The sequence below is a fragment of the Pleurodeles waltl genome, chromosome 3_1, assembly GCF_031143425.1.
Source record: "Pleurodeles waltl isolate 20211129_DDA chromosome 3_1, aPleWal1.hap1.20221129, whole genome shotgun sequence".
In the NCBI taxonomy this organism is placed as follows: domain Eukaryota; kingdom Metazoa; phylum Chordata; class Amphibia; order Caudata; family Salamandridae; genus Pleurodeles; species Pleurodeles waltl.
Genome location: NC_090440.1, coordinates 202,352,459 through 202,368,692, shown reverse-complemented (window position 1 = coordinate 202,368,692; position 16,234 = coordinate 202,352,459). Strand labels below are relative to the sequence as shown.

At 48.2% G+C, this 16,234-nt stretch overlaps 1 protein-coding gene across 15 annotated transcripts in view; it reads right to left on the bottom strand.

Moving 5' to 3' along the window:
• Positions 1-16,234, bottom strand: part of LINGO1 (leucine rich repeat and Ig domain containing 1) — a 3,157,620-nt gene that overhangs the window by 1,680,657 nt on the left and 1,460,729 nt on the right. For all 15 annotated transcript variants that reach the window (XM_069222181.1, XM_069222179.1, XM_069222184.1 and 12 more), the window contains one exon: positions 7,682-7,757. The gene's annotated coding sequence lies outside the window, so the exon portion shown is untranslated. The remainder of the gene's footprint in view (positions 1-7,681; positions 7,758-16,234) is intronic.

Here is a 16,234-nt window from a genome sequence, read left to right as displayed (position 1 = left end):
ACCTTACATAGTGCCTGCCGCTATCTTTAATGATATTGCTTCCTGCGCCTTTATGAAAAACTTGAAAAGAATAGCCCACACTGCTGTATTAGTTTATATGAATGCCTAGATCTGGATTGGGTATGCCTTATGTCTTATTCTGAATTGTTGGATCACCTTGAGGTGTGTCTCCTGAAGAAAAATGACATCAGCATCTTCTTGTATTAGATCTCCATACCTTCTGCCTTTTTTAGGAGCATTTAGCCCCTGAATGCTAAAGGGTAGTAACTTGAATGTTGAAGAAAAGCTCGAGTTTTTTAAATCAGTGTTCTAATTTCTGTGCCTTCTTGATCTAAGCTGGTCTGCACCTTTTCCTTGAAAAACGAACCACCTCAACAACTGAACTTTGGCCCTTCCGTTGTCATACATTTCCCAGTCATCATCCAGAAAATTACTTTATTAGAATATTAAAACTTACAAACTGGGTTCATTAGAGAAACAGGTCAATCAGTCATGTTAGAGAGAATTGATGTTCACACCAGCTCCCGCTGCTCAGCCCTCAACCCCATTGTGGGTCTCCTTTCTCACATGGTTCTTAGTTTCCATCCAACAGTGGGGAATAACACGCCTGGCTTTTCCATAAATTCTTTGCTTGATGTTTTTACTTTTGTTTAGTTTTCTTTCTTTCACCTGTACTGTCTTGATAGAGTGTTACAGTGTTGTCCTGGAAGGATAACTGGTTTACTTTTCAAAGGCTCACTGAAGAATGTCTTTTTCCTGCCTATGGTCTGCCATCTTTTCAACCACATGTCTGCGTCATGCACTGGGGTCTCTAAAGCATCTCTCCACTCTATGTGCTTTTGGTATCCCTTTAGGGGTAGTATGATCAGCCTGAATTGCTGCTTGTAATATTTCAGCCAGGAAGGTGTACAGATCAGTTCCCAGTGTCTTTTTTTGAAGTTCCAAATTCAGAAGTTCTCTCCAGTTAACCTGCTTTCAAGGTCTTCATAGGTCTTTTTGAGAGACTGGGGTTAGGATTCGAGAGCAGCTATATAGGTCAATCAATCAATCAATCAGTGAATTTATAAAGCGCGCTGTGTACCCGACAGGGTTTCGAGGCGCTGGGGGTGGGGGGGGGGGGTGCTGCTAGCATTCGAAGAGCCATGTCTTGAAGAGTCTCCTGAAGGTGAGGAGGTCCTGGGTCTGGCGTAGTGAGGTGGGGAGAGAGTTCCAGGTCTTGGCGGCAAGGAAGGAGTAGGATCTGTCGCCAGAGGTCTTGCGCTGGATTCGGGGGATGATGGCGAGGGCGAGGTTGGCGGAGCGGAGTTGACGTGTGGGGACGTAGAAGTTGAGTCTGGTGTTTAGGTAGGTGGGTCCGGTGTTGTGTAGTGCCTTGTGTGCGTGGGTGAGGAGTTTGAAGGTGATCCTTTTATCCACAGGGAGCCAGTGGAGGTCCTTCAGGTGGGGGGGATGTGACATCGGCGGGGTATGTCGAGGATCAGGCGGGCGGATGCGTTCTGTATGCGTTGGAGTCGTTTGATGTCTTTCGTTGGGATGCCTGTGTAGAGTGCGTTGCCGTAGTCAAGTCTGCTACTGACGAGGGCTTGAGTTACCGTCTTCCTGGTTCCTGTTGGAATCCACTTGAAGATCCTGCGGAGCATGCGGAGGGTGTTGAAACAAGAAGAGGAGACGGCGTTGATCTGTTTGGACATGGTGAGGGCAGAGTCGAGGACGAAGCCGAGTTTTCGTGCGTGGCTGGCTGGGGTGGGTGGGGGTCCGAGGGCGGTGGGCCACCAGGAGTCGTTCCAGGCCGAGGGGGTGCGTCCGAGGATGAGGACTTCCGTTTTGTCGGAGTTGAGCTTCAGGCGGCTGTTGTTCATCCACTCGGCGATGGATTTTAGTCCCTCGTGGAGGTTGGTTTTGGCGGTGAGCGGATCTTTGGTCAGGGAGAGGACGAGCTGGGTGTCGTCGGCGTAGGAGATGATGCTGAGGTTGTGATGATGGGCCAGTTGTGCGAGGGGGGCCATGTAGACATTGAACAACGTTGGGCTAAGAGAGGAGCCTTGGGGGACGCCGCAGATGAGGTTGGTGGCTTTGGAGCGGAAGGGTGAGAGTCGGACTCTCTGGGTTCTGTCGGAGAGGAAGGATGAGATCCAGTTGAGGGCTTTGTCTTGGATGCCGGCTTCGTGGAGACGGGTTAGCAGGGTGCGGTGGCAGACTGTGTCGAAAGCGGCTGATAGGTCGAGGAGGATGAGGGCTGAGGTTTCGCCGTTGTCCATTTGTTGTCTGATGTCATCTGTGGCGGCGAGGAGTGCGGTCTCAGTGCTGTGGTTTCGTCTGAATCCAGATTGTGAGGGGTCTAGGATGGAGTTGTCTTCTAGGAAGTGGGCGAGCTGCGTGTTGACGATCTTCTCGATGACCTTCGCTGGAAAAGGGAGGAGAGAGATCGGTCGGAAGTTTTTGAGATCGTTGGGGTCAGCCTTGGGTTTCTTGAGGAGGGGTTGGATTTCTGCGTGCTTCCAGCTGTCCGGGAAGGTGGCGGTGTTGAAGGAGAGGTTGATGATCTTGCAGAGTTTGGGGGCGATGGTGGCGTCGGCTTTGTTAAAAACGTGATGTGGGCACGGGTCAGTGGGAGATCCTGAGTGGATGGAATTCATGGTTGTTAGGGTTTCGGCGTCGTCTACTTGGGTCCAGGTGGTGAGGCGGCAGGCGTGGGAGGAGTCGTCGGGGGTGGGGTCTGGCGGAGGTGCGGTGTTGAAGCTGTCGTGGATGGCTGCGATTTTCTGGTGGAAGAAGGTGGAGAGATCGTCGCAGAGTTTCTGGGAGGGAGGGACGTCGTTGACGTTGGCGTTAGGGTTGGAGAGTTCCTTCACGATGCAGAAGAGTTCTTTGCAGTCGTGGGCGTTGTTGTTGAGGCGTTCTGTGAAGTGGGCGTGCTTGGCGAGTCGGATCCGTTGGTGGTGTTCACGGTTGGCGTCCTTGAGGGTGGCAAGGTTGTCGGGTGTGCGCTCGAGGATCCATTTCTTCTTGAGTTTCTGGCAGGTGCGTTTGGAGGTGGTCAGTTCGTCTGTGAACCAGGCTGTTTTTTTCTTTTCTTGGTTGGCGGTGGGTTTCTTGAGTGGGGCTAAGGTGTTGGCGCAGTTGAGGATCCATTGATGGAGGTTGTTGGCGGCGGTGCTCGGGTCGGTGGGTTCGGGTGGTGGGTATTTGGCGAGTGTGCTGGTCAGTTGGTCTTCAGTGACTTTTCCCCAGCTGCGGTGAGGCGGTAGAGGGATGCAGTGGTGTTCGGTGTTTTTCTTGAAGGTGAAGTGGACGCAGTGATGGTCGGTCCAGTGGAGTTCGGAGGTGTGGCTGAAGGAGATGTGGTTGCTTGAGGTGAAGAGTGGGTCAAGCGTGTGTCCGGCGATGTGGGTGGGGGTGTTGACCAGTTGACGGAGTCCGAGGTTGAGGAGGTTGGTGGTCAGTGATGCGGTGTTGGCGTCGTTGTTGTTTTCCAGGTGGAAGTTAAGATCTCCCAGGAGGATGTAGTCTGGAGAGGCGAGGGCGTGGGTGCTTGCGAGGTCGGAGACGGTGTCGCTGAAGGGGGCTCTTGGTCCTGGAGGGCGGTATGTGAGGGTTCCTCTGAGGGTAGTGTTGGGGTCCGTGTGAATCTGGAAGTGGAGGTGTTCGGCTGTCTTGAGGGTGTCGTCCGTGTGGGTATGGATCTTGAGGGTAGATTTGTGGGCGATGGCTATCCCTCCGCCGATTCCGTTGGTGCGATCTCTTCTGGTGATCTTGTATCCGTCAGGTATGGCGATGGCGATGTCAGGGGCCGAAGAGTCGTTCCACCAGGTTTCGGTCAGGAAGGCCACGTCTGGGGCGGTGGTGTCGAGCAAGTCCCAGAGCTCGATGGCGTGTTTTCGTGCGGAGCGTGTGTTGAGGAGGATGCAGTGCAGGTGGTTTGTGTTGGTTGTTGCTGGCTTTGTTGTTCTGTTGCAGGAGAAGTTGCAGGAGCGGCAGGAAAAAGGTCCTTTGGTGTGCTTCGGGGTGGCCAGGAAGCACTCTGTGGAGGGGCCAGGGTTGAGGGCGAGGAGTTCGCGGGCCGAGTAACAGAAGCAGGAGGTGCGGGGGCGTGAGGACCAGTGGGGGTGGCGCTGGGCGCGGTCCAGGCGAGGACGGGCGCAGACGGGCTTGCCTCTGGCGCGCCTCCGGCGCGGACGCACACCACCAGCCATTAAGAGGGAGGGGGGGAGGGGGGAGGGAGGAGCAGCTGGGAGGCGGGAGGGAGCGGCGAATGGGGGCGCGAGGGGGGCGGGCCGCAGGGAGGCAGTGGCAGGGAGCGGAGAGCAAGGGGGAGCGCACAAGGGGCGAAAACACGAAAAACAAGGCAAAAAAGTCGGGCACAATTTTAACAAACAGTCACAATTTGAAAACAATCGGAGAAATACACTAATGGCACAGTCTAACAATCGGGGAGACAGCAATCAGAGGGGCACAACGGGGGCAGAAGCGCAGGAGGCGAGCCGCTTGAAAAAACAGTAAAATGCACTACAGGGCGGCGAAAAGTGGCACAATCAGAAGGGGCACGGCGGGGGCAGAAGCGCAAGAGGCAAGGCGCTGAAAATGGAAAAACACTTACAGGACGGCGGAAAAAACGGCACACGGGTCAAGTGAAGCCTCGAACACGCTAGCAGCAGCGTGGGCGGGGGTCAGAGGCAGGAGACAGCAGGTTGGTGCTGCGGACGTGGGGGGCGAGCTCAGGACCTAAAACAGGTCAGAGGTCGCTCACTTGCGACGCGCAGCGCCAGCCATTAAGAAGGGAGGGGGGAGGGAGGAGCAGCTGGGAGGCGGGAGGGAGCGGCGAATGGGGGCGCGAGGGGCCGCAGGGAGGCAGCGGCAGGGAGCGGAGAGCAAGGGGGAGCGCACAAGGGGCGAAAACACGAAAAACAAGGCAAAAAAGTCGGGCACAATTTTAACAAACAGTCACAATTTGAAAACAATCGGAGAAATACACTAATGGCACAGTCTAACAATCGGGGAGACAGCAATCAGAGGGGCACAACGGGGGCAGAAGCGCAGGAGGCGAGGTGCTTGAAAAAACAGTAAAACGCACTACAGGGCGGCGAAAAGTGGCACAATCAGAAGGGGCACGCGGGGGCAGAAGCGCAAGAGGCAAGGCGCTGAAAATGGAAAAACACTTACAGGACAGCAGAAAAAACGGCACACGGGTCAAGTGAAGCCTTGAACACGCTAGCAGCAGCGTGGGCGGGGGTCAGAGGCAGGAGACAGCAGGTTGGTGCTGCGGACGTGGGGGGCGAGCTCAGGACCTAAAACAGGTCAGAGGTCGCTCAATCGCGACACGCAGCGCCAGCCATTAAGAAGGGAGGGGGGAGGGAGGAGCAGCTGGGAGGCGGGAGGGAGCGGCGAATGGGGGCGCGAGGGGGGCGGGCCGCAGGGAGGCAGCGGCAGGGAGCGGAGAGCAAGGGGGAGCGCACAAGGGGCGAAAACACGAAAAACAAGGCAAAAAAGTCGGGCACAATATAGGTGAGTATCAGATGGCCTGAGGATTCAGCAGTGAGCAGCTTTCTACTTACTCTAATCCCTGATAAAGGGCTTGTAGGTCATTTTTAATGTAATTTATGCCCTGCTTTATTTCTGTTTTATTTCCGTCCACAGAGTCGGTCTCGCTTTTTGTAGTCTTTTCATTGTCTATCTAGAACTCTGCCAGGCAGTTTCACAGGCCATCCTTTGTGAGGGCCACTGTCTTACTTTGCACCATCTCCACCACAGCTGTGGTATAATAACGATCACTGGAATTCTGCAATAATTCGACTGTGACGTTTTTATCATAATTATGGATTTGCTGCATTTGACACATAATCCCCATCTGCTGCATAATTTGGAGAATTTACCAAAATAAATGTGTGTAGCTCAAACAGATCAAACATTACTAAAAATGCAGTGATGCATGTTGTTGTGCAGTGGAACACACTTCACAAAGTTTGAGTGTTCATCCTTCAGTAGCATAATGCTGTATTTGGGATAGAAACTAGTACTAATAAAGTGTAACCTTTGTCCAGACAGTGTTACCATGTGTAAAAATGTGAAAATAATAAACTAATACTATCTCTGTATGTGCCGTATTATGCTGCATAATTTGGATATTCTTCCAGCATAATGTAGTAAACCCTGCCATATAATTGTGTCCTCTCTTGCAGCATAATTCCAGTGTACCTGGGTACAATGGGCTGCAGATCTGTTCCAAAGACGATTGCTGTTGCGTGCCTACTCTTATGTTTTGTTGTTTTAGGTGGACACATGACTTTTTCTTTTTAACAGTGCCCTCACCAGTGGTGTAACAAAACTTGAGGTGGCGCCCCAGCAAAGTACATGAAGACCCCCAAACTCACTCGGGCTCTCAGGCCGGGGTACTGTGCTGAGGGGGGCCCATAGAGCTCGAGGGTGTCCCCGCATCGCAAGGGCCTTTGTTACGCCACTGGCCCTCACATGAGATTTGTTGCTATCCCATAATCAGGCCTCCTCTGATTTTGCTTCCTTGAGTCTGGTTATTTATAGTTTCGCAGATCACCCTAGTCAGACTGGCCGCAGCGGGCATTAGGCATTTCCCCGGGTGGCTGGGGGCTGGTGTTGTTACTAGGGTACTGGGGGCTGGTTTTGCAGCGGTGCTGCAATATCTGCCCCCAGTAACAAAAGAAGGAGTGCTTCGCACTTGCAGCCCCCCACCCAGCCCCCTGCCGACCCGGGGGCTGATTCGACAAAAGTACCTGGGCTGCTTTGGGTTCCCAGTCCAGCCCTGCAGATTACCCCTCTCGTCCTACCCCCGCCTCACCCCAGGGTGCTTTGGCTTAACTGCCTTGGACTTCCTGGGGTTCCAAAAAGTAATCCCTGCCAAGGTAGCACTGGACCTCCTCGTGGTTCCTTGTCACCGCTTGCTTTGCCACCCCTAGGAGATCCATTTATGTTACTTAGTAGTGGCGAGCAGTCTCCCCCGGTGCCCAGTGCCAAACATACTCCTTACCTTAAGTCTTCGACATAAATAGTTTTCCCAGCACCACCATTTAACCTAACTTTCTTGCTAACATTCCCTTTTAAAGTTACATTTCCAATTGTTGAATCTACGGATTTGGAAGATGTATTCTCATGAGTCCTGATTGCGGCAGGACAATGTAGTGAAAGACTTTTAGTTTAAAGTAGCCTTTAACTCTAGCTGCTTGTGCAAGGCCCCAGTTCTTCCCCAATAGCCTGTAACATTCCGCCGTACCTAAACCTAGTGCCCTTTTAAAAATCACATCTTCAAGAACTCGATAATCAATTTTACTATACAAGGGTATAATTTCACCTCCATATAAACTACTCGAATATTTTTCCCCAGCAATTGATTTTAACACCGTGCTCCTAAATTACCCCGCATATCATTGATTAAACCTTACCACGCCTGTCAACGCAGCGAGGGCTTTGATTCTATGTTTTTGAGTGATTTTGTAAAAGTGATGCCTAAGTAGTGGTAATTATAAACTACCTCCAGTTTTCTATTGTCCAGCCACCTTTAAAATGCAAATTTTTACTTTGCACTTATTTTGATCCTATCTATATTTATAATAATAATAATTACCAATAATATATTAACATCACCCTATATTTAAAATCTTGCACGAAAAATGCTTTTAAAATAAAGTAGACTCTTTTGTACACGTTTGCTTACATTTGATTGCAGGAAATGAGGCTGTGTATCCTGCGCACAGGTTTACTTTAGCAATTCCACAGCTGCACACAGGGACCTGGAGAAAGAGACAAAGGCATTTTTGTTATCTAGGAGACTACTTCCTTTCAACAGTAGACCACACAAGCGAGGACATTATCGGCCATTCATGTTGTTGATCCCACTACAGTAGTTTTAGTACTATTCCGTACAAGTACAGTTAAAGATAAAGTTGGTGGAGCCCTTGGTAAAAGACAACATTAATAACTGACCTTAGATAAACTTTGAACAAATTTGGTGCGATTCCGTCCAGCAATTCGAGCTGTAGGCATGTCTTAAATCCCTAGGGGAATTATAATGGGAAGCAAACTTTTTTTTGACTGCCCCCTTTTCTGGGCCCCTGCTTGATGGATCACCCATGTACAATAAGATTCTCAGGAACACCTTTTTTGGAAATTGTAGTGAAGATTCGTCAAACAGCGCCAAAAATATAGACAAGTCAAAAAATGCTTCATCATTGGAAACATGGTCCTGACTGTAACCACCTACTGGCGACCACCAATAGGTAATATAAACGCATACATATATATAAACATATATATCATTAACATTACATGTGACATCATTCAAAAAGCCTTCTTGCAGACGTAACAGGTATGCCTCTGCATCCTTTCTATTGAAGGCTACTCAAGGGGAGAACCGATTATATATATATATCCTATGCTTAAAAACTTTGCTAGATAAACAGACATTTGAGGTGAGCAAATATAGAGTGTCACTGGTGTTGCAGGGTGCTCCTTACTGGAGCTGCACTCCACCTAAACTTGGGAACTACCCAGAGTTCTCTTTTCTTTTTTGCATAATTTATGCGTCACTCTAACCCTGAAATGGATGTGTTTTGACTTATACTGGGTGCTCCCTTGTGTCTGGACAAAGCTAAACCCCTCTGAAGAGCTCTAATGAGAGTGAAGCACATGTCTGGGGTTGCTTTTACTCATTCCAGGTTGGCCTGGATGATATTTTACCAGTCCAAAGCTGTAATACTGTCCCTGGAGTGGTGAATTGCTTTTGTCATTTTACAGGTCAGAGAGGATGACACTGTCAATCTTATGCTTAAAGATTTTGCTGTAAAAATTGCAAAAGACTTTGGCCTTCATTACAACCTTGGCGGGCAGCTTCAGGTTGGACCGTCGGGCGGCCGCCAATGTAGCCGCACTCCCGCCGCGGTCATTTTGAGATCCCCGCTGGGCCGGCGGGGATCATGGCCACCACACAGGAGCTGGCTCCAAATGGAGCCGGCGGTGTTGCGGCTGTGCGACGGGTGCAGTTGCACCTGTCGCTCTTTTCACTGTCTGCATAGCAGACAGTGAAAAGCTGCACAGGGCCGTGTCAGCGGGCCCCTGCACAGGGGCCCCCAGGGGCACCGCGACTCCCCATACCGCCAGCCTTTTCCTGGTGGTTCAAACCGCCAGGAAAAGGCTGGCGGTAGGGGGACTCGTAATCCCCTGGGCAGCGCTGCCCTGGCGGATTAAAACCGCCGGGACTGAAGTGCGGTAAACCGCCGGCCCTGGCGGTGCAACAGCGGTGCTTCCGCCGCGGTCGTAATTCCTGTGGAAGCACCGCCAGCCTGTTGGCGGTGCTTCCGTCGAAACAGCCCTGGCGGTCTTCGACCGCCAGGGTTGTAATGACCCCCTTTGTCCCTATCTCGCTCAGCGTGGATAGCACTGTGCTGATCCTATGCTTAAAAAATTTGATAGATAAACAGACATTTGAGGTGAGCAAATCTAGAATGTCGCTGGTGTTGCAGGGTGCTCCTTACTGGAGCTGCTCGCCACCTAAACTTGGGAACTACCCAGAGTTCTCTTTTCTTTTTTGTATAAATGTATATATATATGTATATATATATATATATATATATATATATATATATACGCATACATGTATGTATATATATATATACATGTGTATAATATATGTGTTAGAAATGGGCAATGCTTAAAAAATTTGATAGATAAACAGACATTTGAGGTGAGCAAATCTAGAGTATCGCTGGTGTTGCAGGGTGCTCCTTACTGGAGCTGCTCGCCACCTAAACTTGGGAACTACCCAGAGTTCTCTTTTCTTTTTTGTGTATATATATATATATACACACGTATATATGTATATATATATATATATATATATATATATATATATATATATATACGTATACATGTATATATATATATATATATACACATGTGTATAATATATGTGTTAGAAATGGGCACTTTTTTGGCAGTCAGGTTGCCCCCTGTCCAAGCAAGGACCCTCACTCTAGTCAGGGTACGCCACACACAATCCAAATTATCCTGTGCCCACCCTCTGGTGGCTTGGCACTGAGCTTAACTTAGAAGGCAATGTGTAGAGTATTTGTGCAATAAACCATGCAATAACACAGTATAAACACCACAAAAATACACCAAACAGGTTTAGAAAAATATAGAATATTTATCTGAGTAGATTAAGGTCAAAACAATCAAGATTTGCAATGAGTACAAGTTGAAATATGAATTTCAAGAGTTGTAAAATAGTCTTTGAATAAGAAATAGACAATTAATGCTTGGTTTTCAAAGTACCTGGTGTGCGTCAAAAATTGCACACACGAGGATAGCAGAGGAGGCGGTTGTGTGGAAAAAGAGAGGGTGTGTGTCGGATTTTCCAGCACCCACAGACGATGCGTTGTTTCTTTTCCCGCAGCACAGGACTTGCGTTGTTTGGTCCGGGTTTCTCACTGCAGTGCAGGGATCTTCATTGCACCCAGGGACGATGCGTGGAAATCCTGGGCATACGGGGCGAAGTCACAGGCTTACGTCCTTCCAGTAGCGCGTTGTGTCGGATTTTCTGTGGCAAACGCTGCGTTGATCTTTACTCAGGAAGTCGGGCTGCGTCGTTCCGTTTCGGTTGTGAGGCAATTTTCTCGTTTTAGTGCAGGCTGTGCGTCGTTTCCTGCAGGCTGCGCGTCAAATTTTTGGCACACAAGGATTTTTTGCCAGAAAGCGAAGTCTTTTTGGCCCTGAGACTTCAGCAACAGGAGGCAAGCACAATCCAAGCCCTAGAAGAGCACTTCTCAGCAGATCCAGAGGCCAGCAAGGAAGGAGGGCAACAGCAAGGCAGCAGTCCTTTACAGCGAAGCAGTCCAGGTGAGTCCTTTTGGCAGCCAGGCAGCTTCTCTTGGCAGGTTGCAGGTTCTGTTCAGAGTTTCTTTCCCAGGAGGTATCTTGTCAAGAAATGTCTGAGTTGGTAGGGTCAGGGACCCAGTTTATATAGCCAAATGTGCCTTTGAAGTGGGGGAGACTTCAAAGAATGGCTGAGAAGTGCACAAGGTCCCCTTTCAGTACAATCCTGTCTGCCAGTGTCCCTGTAGGAGGTTTGGCAGACCATTGTGTGAGGGCAGGCCACTGTCCTTTGAAATGTAAGTGTCAGGCCCACCACCCTTCCAGCCCAAGAAGACCCATTCAGTATGCAGATGTGTCCAGGTGTGACTGAGCATCCTGTGCTTTGGTTGTGTGGGTGAAACGCACAGGGGAGCTGTCAACCAACCCAGCCCAGGCATGGAATGTAAGGCACAGAAAGATTTAAGTGCAGAGAAATGCTCGCTTTCTAAAAGTGGCATTTCTGAAATAGTAATATAAAATCCAACTTCAGTCAGCAGGATTTTGTATTACCATTCTGGCCATAATAAATCTGACCTGTTTACCCCTTTCTAATCATAATCTACCACTCAAACAGTTTACGAGGGTAGCCTTAATGTTAGCCTATGAAAGGAGCAGGTCTCACTGCAGTGGAAAATGAATTTAGGAGTTTTCCACTACCAGGACATATAAAACACACAGATATATGTCCTGCCTTTTGCCCACACAGCACCCTGCCCTCTGGGTTACCTAGGGCCTACCTTAGGGGTGACTTATATGTAGAAAAAGGGGAGTTTAAGGCTTGGCAAGTACTTTTAAATGTGAAGTCCAAGTGGCAGTGAAACTGCACACACAGGCCTTGCAATGGCAGGCATGAGACATTGTTAAGGGGCTAATTATGTGGGTGGCACAACCTTTGCTGCAGGCCCACTAGTTGCATTCAATCTACGGGCCATGGGCAAATTTAGTGCACTTTACTAGGGACTTACCAGTAGATCAAATATGCCAATTGGGTATGAACCAATGTTACCATGATTTAAGGGAGAGGGCATATGCACTTTAGCACTGGTTAGCAGTAGTAAAGTGCGCAGAGTCCTAAAACCAGCAAAAACAGTGCCGAAAAAGTGGAGAGAGGCAGGCAAAAAGTTGGGGATGACCACCCTAAGACTGTCAGGTCTAACAATATATATATAAAATCAACATTACATGTGATATCACTCATAACATGTTAATTGACATCTTTGAATTGACATCTTTGATGACAGCACTGGTGACATCTCAAATGACAATTGATGATATCAGTGATGGCATTATTGATGATAGTGCTGTTGACATGAGATTGTGTACTGTAAAACATATTGAAAAAAGGGGCCCACAGTCATGTGGAGCATGAATTCACTGTCTATGGAGGAGCTGAGGCAGGCCTGACCTACAGCCTTGCCCTGCAATCAATCCTTGCAGCGACTTGCTGAAGGCTGCATTCATTGCAGGTTGGCTGCCCACAAAGCGGCTGATTTTAAGACCGAGAACTATCACCCCAGTGCAAGGCTGAAAGCCAATCAGCAGCAGGGGTTGTCCACACACAAACTTCAGTGCAGGTCCTGGCTAAAGGTCAGGCCCTGTGGACAACCACCAGTGCACACAGCCCAAGGCTAAGCACAACGCGGATTGCCCACACTTGGATAGTTAGATGCACTGTCTGGCCCTAGGTGAGGCCCTTCTGCCAATTCCTGCAATGCACTACCCTATTTGGGAGTTGTCACCCGTGGAGATGGTAAACAAAGTTGCAAGTACAAAGCCAGTTTGTCTAGGAGTATAAATTCTCCCACCAGTGTGCAACTCTAGCTTCTAATTAGGCACAGATTGTTTTTCTAAGACAGTTTTTTTTTAAACTCTGTAGTAGGTCAGGACTTAGACAGAAGACAATGTCAGAAATGTGTGTTAAGGTTTAGAAGTACCAGTATAACTCTTGCATCAATACAGTAAAGCACCCAGACCAATTTAGTAAAAAGAAAACAATCTGATTAAAATAAGGTTAAAACAATAAAAATTGGATCAGTCAATGGAAAGTTATAACTTCTTAAACCGACAGTTCCGTTCCATATTACTTCTGCATTGTGCATGGACAGTCACTGAAACCCCCTGTGCAGTTCTCACAAGTGGCCACTGGAGACCTCTCCCTCGAACCACACATTACAACTTCAAGATCCAGGCTCCCTCTAGCCTTTAGTCAGGCCGGAGGGGTTAGATGAGAGTCAGTTGCCTTGTTCATACAAGCACAGTTCACAGACTCCAAACTTCATAGAGTTCCTGTATGGGTGCCTGTGGCTTGGACCTCCACAGTAGGCAGCGCCTCTCTTGTCTTTTCAAATCTGCCTAAGTCAATAGGTAGTATGCCCTCCCTTGTTGTCTTCTCCCAGCCCACTCAAGGTGTTGCCTCCAAAGCCATTGCCTTCCTTAGGACAGCCACAGTTCCAGAGAGCAGTTCAGAGAGCGTGTAGGTTAGCTCTTCCACTCATGTTCTAGTTGCAAAAATGAATTTTCACCAAGTTTAGTGCCAGACCAGTTATAATGGGTCAACTGGTCGTCTTCAAAAGAAGAGTCCTTGGGTGCTTTTGGGTGGTCATCTGATTAAGCCAACCAGGGGACCAGTCTTGGCAGTGAAACTCTGGTAGAATAAAACACACATTTTGGTAGTGGTTGTCACACTCTCACAAGAAGTATAAACAGATTTCATCCCCTCCAAAGTCCTGCACCATGCAGACTTGCAATGGTCTGTCTACCTATCTCCTTAGAATTCCAGCTGTATTTCAGTCTGGCCTCAGTAACTATCCAGCCCCACTAACTTTCAGCCCACCCCCAATTCAGATGTTATGTGGTTCCGAGCCTTTCATACAAAGACAGACCTCAGAGCATGCCTATTTTCAGCCAGTCTAATCCAATGCTTCTCACTGAAGCACCAACAAATAAAGCCACTAGGAGAGGAATGTCGTATTGTAATTCCTCACACCAAAAATATTCTTTACAGAAAAGACCTTGCTATATGAGTGGTTACTAAAAGTTTTTAAGTTTACTCTATTAACGTTCAAAAACTGGATTGCTCTTGTTTAGCCCATTTACATTGCCCCCCCCCCCACCATTGAATACCAAGGCTGGCCAAACCAAAGCAAGTTTGATAACCACTTATCTTAGGCTTCGGTGGTAGACAGGCTGAAAATGTATCTTTTCCCCTCTCATGTCACGGCCCTCCCAGTTCTTTTGATGATTCACTGAAGTTCACTCCTCTCCCATCTCCACTTGGCCTACAAGGGAGGTGGCTATCCTCTCACTGTCATTGCTCCTGGGCAGACCCCCTGAGGTTGTGCAAAGGACAACCAGCCTATTTGCAATTCTCTACTGCAAATAAAAAGGCAGCTTTGGTGCCTGTGGGTGAGAAACTGAATAAAGGAATAAAGGCAACACTTGCTCTCAGAAACCAGTTAGTAGGGTCTCAGTGTGCAGAGTCAAATACCAGCAGTGTCTAGCATACAAAAAAGTGTAGTGTCTATAATGTATTTTCAAATGTTAGCTCTTATAGAACATTTTGCTCAAAACTACAGCAAAAACTGCTAAATATATTTACTGCTCATCTGGCATTAAAGTAGAACTTCACTCAGAAAGTGTGCTCTACCTGGCTCGATGTAAATGCATTCAGTAGTTTTTCCAGATATTAGTGTTTGAGAAGGGTGTTGAGTGGGCTTGAAAAGTGACCACTTCTGTTGATCTTGTCAGCTGGAAAGCCATTTGTTAATTTGCTTCGCTTTTACACTCTTTGACAAATATTCATGAAATTTGTCAGGCACAAAGTGTGCTGAGAGTACTCTTGATATTTCAAACGTGTGCAGATCCATCAAGGGGCCCAATACAGATGGGGCAATAGTTCATCTGCTAGTAACTTTGGCATTGAGAGATGGATCTGGGCAAAATTTGGCCAAGCTTGGTAGGATACATTTTCTATTGTTACGTCAAGTTCTGTGTCAAGTCATCAAAGTGAGCAAAGTTATAGCCTATCTATTAACGGGAGAAAGGATCTGTCACTCTTAAGTGTACTAACAATGGGATAAATCTGCCACTATTCATTGTTTGTGGATGTCACAGTGTGATCAATCCCTGCCCAGTGTCTGCTGCTTTGCTCACGGTTTTCAGAGGTGGGTGTCTCTCTCCCTGCGCAGTGTTTGTTCCTTTGGTCACTGTATTCACAGGCGCATCGGTCTATCCCTCTTTATTGTTGGCCTCTTTGGTCACCATAATCAGACGAGTGTCTGAGTATATATCACAGTCCAGTGTATGCTTCTTTTGTCACTGTATTCAGAGCTGTTTGGGTCTGTCCCTGTCTAGTGTTTGCTTTTATGGTCCTTGTACAGAGCTTGTGTGAACCTGTCCCTGTTCAGTGTTTTCGTCTCTGGTCACTGTTTTCAGAGATGTCCAGCGTTTGCCTCTTTGCTGGCTGTATTCAGGGTTGGATGTGGATCTGTCATTCCATGTTTGCTTCTTTGGTTATGGTATTCCGGAATGCTGTTGATCTGTCCCCCGTCCAGAGTTTGTGTCTTTGGTCACTGTGTCCAGAGGTCTGTGGATCGGTTGCTGTCCAGTGTTTGCTTCTTCGGTCACTGCATTCAAGAAGAGTGGATCCACGTGAATGATTTGTGGCATGTTCACTCCTTACTGCATTCCGCAGTGGGCGCCCTTGGTCCAGGTCATTCCATTCACAAATGCTGCAAGACTGCTGCTAACAGAGTATAAGAACCCTTCCCCAAAGTCTCGCTTCACAGATGAGAAGTTCTGTCAATGGTATAAATGTAGTGACAAGTGTGAGGCTGACGTGTTCGAGTCATTGTCCAAAAGTGTGTTGGCAATGTCGATATTAAGTGGTGCTATTATCTGACTTCGTCATCAGCCTGGAGGTCGTTTCTTTCCCTCAGAGGAGAAGACGAGCCGTTGTCATGAAGTGGAGCAGGCTGACTCTAAACGCCTTCTTACTGTTTGCAAAATGCCTCCTGAGAAAATTCCTTGCAGCATTCAAAAGCTTTCTGTCTCTAAATTGAGCCCGTTTAACTGGAAACATCACACAGTGTAACGTGAGAGGGGGCTAAGGGAGGGCTGCCTAGGCGTTACTCGGTCTGCTCAACCCTCATTCCACCCGAGTCTCGCTTCGAGGTAATGAGAAGCTCGTAGAATAACACCCCTCCGAGAAAAACATCTCCCCTCGGTGCCGTTCTCCGTCTCAAAGGAATTCAATTTGAAAGAACATTCCCTGATAGAAGCATAAGCTGTATTCACTACTCAATGGTGAATATGTTCCTTCACGAGAGAAATAAGTCCCAAGATCCTTCCTGTTAAAAGC